Here is a 7918-nt window from a genome sequence, read left to right as displayed (position 1 = left end):
CCTTGGCAGTCGCCTCTGGAGACAACGCTGAAGATTTCCACACGTGTGATCCATCTTCTTCTTGGCTGCATAGCCCTCAGTGCTGGAATTGGGTAAGAAATGTTACAACAGACGCTAGTACACCGGAGCAGGGGTGTTAGGAAATAAAATATTGCACAGTGCTGCGTGAAAAACTCTTTGATTAATTAAAGGTGTGGGTGGCTACACAATTGCATTAAATTATCCACGCGCCGTGGCAGAATGTGAGATAAAGGCATTGATTTCTTGTTCCAAGGACACAGTCAAGCAGCCCTTGCCGAGCCTGCAGAGAGTTGCTGGCCTGAAGGTGAACAGGAGTATTTCCACAGAGATGTTTTCCACAGAAACAGGAGGTAAGGGTGGCCTCCACCGTGCTGTGCCTAGAATGTGCTGCAATGCCCATGAATAAGGAGCCTGGCCCCGGAGCAGTGCCCAGTGCCCCTCAGGGCAGTATTTGCCCTCTCAAGGCTGATGCTGAGCAAATACCCTGCCCTGAGCACTGGCCTGTGGGGGCCAGTCCTCCCTCTCTGGGGAGCCTCAAACCCACAACATCCTTTGAAAATCCTGAGCAGAGCTTCCCTTAGCTGGAGGAGCAGCCTGTGGTGGTTTCTGCCTGCCACTGAGGGTGATTTGCTCTCCTTAGAGAAAAGTTTTATTCCAGCTTTAAGCGACTGGGTAGCAATACAGTTGCCTCTATTATGGTTTATATTCTAGTTTTCCTGCTGCTTAATTAGTGATTGAACGGGAGGAAGTCAGTTGTTTAGGAGCTATCAGCAGGCAGGATTGTGCTGTGCATTGGAGGTTTAGGGCTCACAGTAAAAAGGCATGCACCAGAACCACACACAAACTTCATTTTGCACAACTCTAACAGCAGAGACTCAGCTTGCCCCGAAGAAGAGATGTCTGAACGTGTTCCACCTGGCCCAGAACCTTATCATTTCACCCACGGGTAAAATATGAGCGAGTAACCATGAAGCCAAGTATGTTAGTCAGGCCATGGGCAGCAGCTGCCTCAGATGGTTTCAGCCTTGCCTCGGAGGTGAGGAAATTGGACAAGACTGAAAGCCCTGCTAGGGTTGCCAGCAGCCACATGAGGATGGGCAGGTGAGGAGGTGAAGGCACCCTGGATCCTATACAGGTAGTGACCAGCTGCTGTCTGAAGAGGCCCCAGGAACCAGAGAGCTGAATGAAATTGGTGTTTGTTTGTTTGTTTGTTTGCTGTTGTTTTTGCAGTAGTGCCCCATGGTCAGGAAGCAGAACAGAGATGTTTCAGAGGAGATGAGGCCCATGGAGAGAATCTAGCTGGAAAGAAACTATAGCTCTTGAGTCTCACGTCTCCATATGAAGTGAGGTGATGTTGAGCCCAAGGAGAACACAGATTAATCCTTGCATGCCTGCTTAGGCCAGGACATCTGGAATAGCTTTGACAGTTGAGACACACAAATCAAACCCAGAAAGGCTGCAGAAAAGGATGCCCAAGACAGACATCTATATTAATACAGGCAATTTCCTAAGCCTGATTTTCTTCCCATTCATGCTGCTATACCTGGCTGTGGTCATCTCCACTGCAAGTGAGAGAAGAGCAGTGCTGACTGGGGTGGCCAGGTATGACAAGGAGAGAAAAGGTCAAGGTGATGGTCCCAGAGCTGGGCTGTGTTCCCAGGCAGCACTCTGCCCTTTCCCCCCTTCTAGAAGGGTGGAACAGAATGTCCTTTTGGTGCTTTTATCCCTGCTCATACCAAGTATATCTGCAAGGCAGAGCTGCCTTCAGACCACCATGGCCTGGCACATGATGACTATTGGTTTGCAGAGCTACTGAAGGAGGAGAAAACAAAACGTCCTGTTTGGTTTTCTCCAGAAGCTGCAAGTATTTAGAAGGAATTAGCAGCAGCCATGTCATTTCTTGGGAAGGGTGGAAGTGCTGGAAGTGAGATGAAGTTTGAAGGTGGCAGGGGAGAACCCAAGGCAGTGCCTGGGGTGTGCAGCACGTGGGTCTCCCCAGTCCTATGCAGCGCTTACAGTGGGAGCAAAATCGGATTGCAGCTCTTCCCCATAGCCTGGAGCATGGGCTACCCAGCAGCAGCTTCTGACCTGGAAATTTCCTTTTGCTGCTAGGCCCATCACAAGAGCAGGAGATGTTTGTTATCTTTTGCCTGGTGGCGCCAGCAGTTGAGCAAGAGGAGTGGGAGGCTGGCTGCTGGTTCCTGTATCTGTGCCATCGGGAGCTCCCACCTCATCCTGCTGGGTGGGGGACTCACAGGCTCGGTAGCATTCCTGGTATGGTGCATCTCCCCTCTTGTTTCAGTGCAATTAGTCTGAAAAGGGAGAAAGGATGTGGCATCTTCCACCTCAAGGGGAACTAAAGACTCATTAGCAGGGTGTGGGTTGTGGCTGCAGGGGCAGCAGCACCGGGGCAAACAGGGAGGGATGTGCACGGTGCCAGCTGAGCAGGGCAGCGTGTGTGCTCATCAGCCAGGATTTCTCTCTCCCTGCAGCGCCTGGCTTTGGTGCAGGCACGTTTACTTTCCCCACAGCCTCTCAGGAGGCTCCAGAAGGGTGGGCAAGCCCGAGATGCCAGGAAAGCCTTGTGGCAGCATCTTGTGGGCTTGTGGCTGGCAGGGTGGACCTGGCAGGCTACGGAAGAGCACAGCACACCATTTGCTCGTGGCTGAACTTTTGGAAGATGCACATGAACATCCGTCTCTTCATAGCCATGAGCGAGATGGAAAAACCCTCCTGGGCTGCTCTGCTTGCAGAGATGCTGTGAAGGCTCTGTGAGTCACCTGGGGAAGCCCAGGGTGCAGCCAGGCTCCAGAGAAAGTCCAGATGCACTTCATCCCATCCCTGAGAGTCACTGTCTGGGACACAGTTTGGTGTGGGGATGGGTATTCTGTGTTTGCTCACAGCACCTCAGGGTGTCAACCACGCATGGCTCAGGGCTTTCCCTGGGCACTTCAGTGACAAATCCCTTCCCTGCAGCTGTGTAAAATGAGAGCAGTGATCACCCCACTGCTGCTGAGGAGTTCACAGCCTGCCCCATCCTCTCCAGGGCCATGGGCTGACTTCATTTTTCCTTTGATCCACTGGCCAGAGGAAGGAAGGAGGGGCTCACACAACAGCCTTTTCCAGTGTGCTTGGTGGGGAGAAAAATGCTGTGGGAGGTGGCTGAGAGCTCTCCCCACCTAGACAGGGAGGCCATCCACCCACACCCAGTTCTGCTTGGAGGAGCCAGGCTGTGCTGTAGGCCGGTAACTGTCACAGAGTAGATAGACGTGAAACTACTCGGCTTCTTCTGCCTCACCCAGGGCCAGAAGGGTTTTTTGAAAACAAAAATAAAGGAGAAAATACAGTCTCCACCCTTCCACCCATTTTGGTTGGCAAATCAAATAAAACAATCTCAAAGTTGGCACCAGAGGAGCAGTGAATGCCAGCTCCCAGTCTCTCACATGAGGTGTTGAAATGAAGGGAGATGAACAAACAACCCCTAGGTGCCTGGGGGCTGCAAACTGGTTTTAAGATGCTGGTGGGTTGTTTTTTCCTGTGTGGTGGTGGGAGCAGCTCCCCACAATCACCACGTGACTGGGAAACTGCCCCTGATGCAGCTTGGTCACCCCTGGGCTATGGGCACACGCTGATTTGGCTCAATGAAAAGGGCTGAGTGGCAAATGCATGTCACCACAGATGGTTTCCATGGACATCCTGGCTTGGGGCAATGCAGCCAGTGACAACATGGTGAAGGGGACATCAGGCTCAGCCATGACCTCAGATATGCCCAGTGGTGGCAGAAGCCCTGCAAGGATCAGCTGGGTGCCAAGGTGCCCCACAGGAGCTGGAGCTTCTGCCCTGGATGGATACACTTGGCCCACATGTGTTTGGTTGCTGTAACTAATAAGAGTCTTTAAAATACAGGTGGGGGGGTTCAGTGGTTTTACAGACAAAACTCCCCTGCTTAGGGCTATGTACACTCAGCAGTGGCTCTGGGTTTGCCATGAACAGACCTTGTCGGGGGAGCTATGAAGATTTTTTCAAAATTAGTCAGGGAATCCACATTCTCCTCTCTGGAGGTGGGAATGATAAGACAGCTTCTTCCCCACCTTTGCTACTGTCAGTTACAGCACTGTGAGCAGCTGGGAGATGCTCTGCAGGGCAGTCACAGCTTCTGCCACAATGCAGTCAAATCAACCACTCTCATTTCTTGCACTGGGGCTGCCCAAGGCACATCGGTGGCCAAGTGATGGCCTCATATCGCAGCAGTAAGGTGGGGACAAGCGTTTAACCTGGTGCTGTCTGCCGGCATCAGGTGCAGAAGCACTGCAAGGAGGGGATGTGACACTGGGCTGCCCTGGGATACCAGCACTACTCCTGGCACTGCCAGGATCAGGCTGGCCAGTCCCATGCAATACTTTACCCCTGAGCTTAGGACGGTTGCAAAAAGGCTCTGTGTAATGGAATGGTGGTTTTCCCTGGTGATTTTCCCCTATGGCTCAGCTGCTGGGCTGGCATGCAAGGCTGGGCAGGAGGTGCTTATCAGCTCACCCCATCAGGGCAGCAGGCGAGGGTGCCCTGCCATCTCTGCTGCTAATCTCATTACAAATAAAGGAGGAGCAGAAGCTAAACTGAGCCCATATAAATTCCCCCTGCCCTGCCCTGATCAGCTTCAGGAAATACCTACTAGAATTGCCATTCTCATTATCCAAACCATCCCTGGAAACAATCATTAGCTGACTTGTCCCTTTGCCAAGTGTGTCTGCTCACCAGCCTGCTCTGTTTGCCCACAGGGCCCCCAGAGTGCCTGCTCCCAGCACAGCTCCCACCAGGGCACACGCTGCAGGCTTCTGCACTTGTGCTGTGCCACCACAGCCCTGCACGCTGCTGCTTGGCCAGACCACAGCTGGACCCTCTCCCCTGAGATTTTGGGGTGCTTTCAACCAGAAACAAGGTGAGGGTGGCCAGGCAGCTCTCTGAGTCACCTGTTTAGCTTTCTCAAGTTCCTCTAGTATGCTGCAGTTATTTTTGGTGGGGTTGGATGCTGGCCAGGTGGTTGGGACATGCTGACATTTATGATTTTTCTTTTTCTGCATAACAAAAGTTTTGCTAAATGAGATGGAAACAAACTCAGTGCCAGCTTTCACCATGTTTTTAAAACAAGATAAAAGCAATTCTGGGCTGGCCGTGGTATCCTCTAGAGCTGTGGAGACAGCAGTTTCCACTGGGGGAATGGTCAGGTGGCCCACACACACTGGGCTCCCAGAGGATACTGGGGAGCTCTGTGGCTCTCAGTGACATCTGTTGGACCTGTCCATGAGGAGCCCCAGGCCTCAAGGAAAGGCAGGGCTGTGCTTGGGGCAAACAGCAAAACAGCAGTGCAGGATCTCGCTGTGCAAGGCTGCATTCCATTGGTTCTGGTCCTCTCACTGACACCAAGGCATCTCATCCATCTGGGTGCTGGTTTGGAAATGGAGTGGTGGGAGGGGAAGCACATGTATGTGGGGCCATCCACACGTGGGGAAGAGCACAGTGTCTTGGAATCTGGCCTGGGTCATACCCCTATGTGCAGACAAGCAGGAACATCTGCCCCAGGAAAAGGTGGCTCTTACAGTGGGGTGTAGACATAAGGAGCAGTTGTGGAAACAAAAGACATACATACTTCTTTCCTCTTTTTATATAATTCTTCCTCAAAGCAGGACTAGCCCATTTTTATCTCACTGCCAGCTGTTTTGTTTTTTTCCCCAGGCTGAGCAAGGGTGTGGACAGGAGGAAACAACCCTCTTTTTTTTAATGACAGTTTTTCATGGGAAGATGTTCAGCTGCCTGTGAGTGCCCAGGCTCTGCCCAGGGGTAAGCAGGAAGGATGAGCAGGGCTCAGTGTAGAGTCCATCTCCTTGCTTTGCCTGCTCTTTTCTCTGGGCGAGCTGCTGCAGCTCTCAGGCACTCAGGAGCTGCAATGCAAAGCTGACAAACCAGGACAGGCTCTGCTCCCAGCCTTGGCCACAGCACCTCTGAGGTGGGATCACCCTTGCACAGGGACTGCTAACCCCACGGTGGGGATGGTGCCACCCAAGTTGTCCATCACTAGGTCAGAGAGCCAGCAGCAGGGTGGGGACACAGCAGGAGGGATGCAGCTGTGGGGTGGGATGGAGTGGCAGCAGCAGGTTTTCTGCCAGGTTGGCTGGTGGCAGAGCTTGTCAGTGGGGCTCACAGGGTGATCAGAGCTGCTGTATCTTGGGGGTATCAGTCTAGAGCCTGGGAAATAAAGAGGACATACAAAAATACTAAATACATCATATTTAATAAGTTTACCACAGCCTAGCTTGGAAATAATGGGGATTAGTCATCATCCAGTGGAGTTGTTGGAGACTGAATGTCCACATGGCTCTAAGCCTCCACAAGAACATTGGCAAAGTTCAGTTGCTTAAAATTAATGCCTCAGAAAGTCTCTCAGGCTAATGCCTATGGAATGTCCAGGTTCCTTTAGACTGCAGCCACTGGACATAAAGAGCTTTCAGGTATTTCAGCCTTGATTATAGATTCAGAAATTTGTAAGTAGCCACAAGACTTATTTTCAGGTGAGGTTTCAGGGGTGAGCTTTTGGCTGGAGAGAAGCTTTCAGCAGCCACTTGGAGTAAGGCATTTATAGCCCAAGGGGGCTCAGCCTTAGGCTTTCTGCTGGCCTTTTTTGGAGGTTCTTTAGTTACACAAGGTGTTTTCCATGCTCCTACCCTCTGCATGAGCCATCAGGTGCCTTGCTGAGCTGTCATGACTCCTGTTAGCCACTGTTCCCCAAGCCTTGGTGCTTTTGTTGCCCCTGGCTCTTCACATTGTGTTGCTGCATCCCTGACTGCAAAGTGCAGTCTTGTCCTTAATGAAGGCATCATTTCATCTCTATTGTCCTGAAATATGATGGACTTCCCTTTGCTGAGACATGCCCGTGGCACAGAGCAGGCTCCCCCAGTGCCCCCACAGCCTGCAGCAGCTTTGTGCAAGGGGAGAGTGAACTTGGCTTGGGCCCACTTGGACATGAAAGAAAAACAAATCTCCTTGGGAGTAAAGGTCCCCTGGCATGGATTAACAGCATGCAGGCTTCACTTTCAAAACCACATCCACACCCAAACACACACACATAGAACCACCTCAGTTGTTGCTTTAAACACTTTAACATTCCATTATGTTTCCTTTATGGGTAGGTTGTTTTTTTTCCTCAATGACTGTCATAAATCAACCCTGCTAATCCCACTCTACATATATTATTATTATTAGGGAGGGCACAACTGAGTGAACAAGGAACTAAGGCATGGTTCAACCACCTCCATCTCCAAAAGGCTCTTGTTGCTGGTGAGAGAACTGGGGAATGTACAACACATGGCCAACACCTAAATGGGTTGTGCTTCCCTTTGGTGGGCAAGCCTTGGAGCTGGCCTGGGAGCCATGAGGTGTGCTCTGAAATGCACATCAGTTTTGAGCTCAGTGCTGTGGCTGCAGGCACTGCCTCCCTGGGGAGCTGCTTCATGATGGGGCTTTCAGAAGCAGCAATTACCAGACTGGCAGGTCAGGAGAGGAGTAACAGCATGAACCAAAGTAGAAGTGCACTAGGTTGTCCCTGCGGCATATTTGACCAAGGAGGAGTGTATACATTCAGTATTGTTGTCAGCTTTCTTTTTCCAGGGATGCAGGTCCCTCCTGCTCACCAAACTGCCTGGAGCATGTCCATGGTATGGGAGTTACTGCACAGCTGGATACACAGCAAGGCAGAGGGACAGGCAGCCAAAAGCACACACAGTGCACACTCCTCCAGCATGGAGAGGGGGCTGTGCTCTCAGGACTAAGGCAGGAAACCCCAAAGGCACAGGTACCATCATGAGACAGACCCCAAACTCCCCGGTCTCTCCTAATATTTGACTGA

The sequence above is a fragment of the Motacilla alba genome, chromosome 9, assembly GCF_015832195.1.
Source record: "Motacilla alba alba isolate MOTALB_02 chromosome 9, Motacilla_alba_V1.0_pri, whole genome shotgun sequence".
Lineage (NCBI taxonomy): Eukaryota > Metazoa > Chordata > Aves > Passeriformes > Motacillidae > Motacilla > Motacilla alba.
This window is presented reverse-complemented; position numbering follows the sequence as displayed.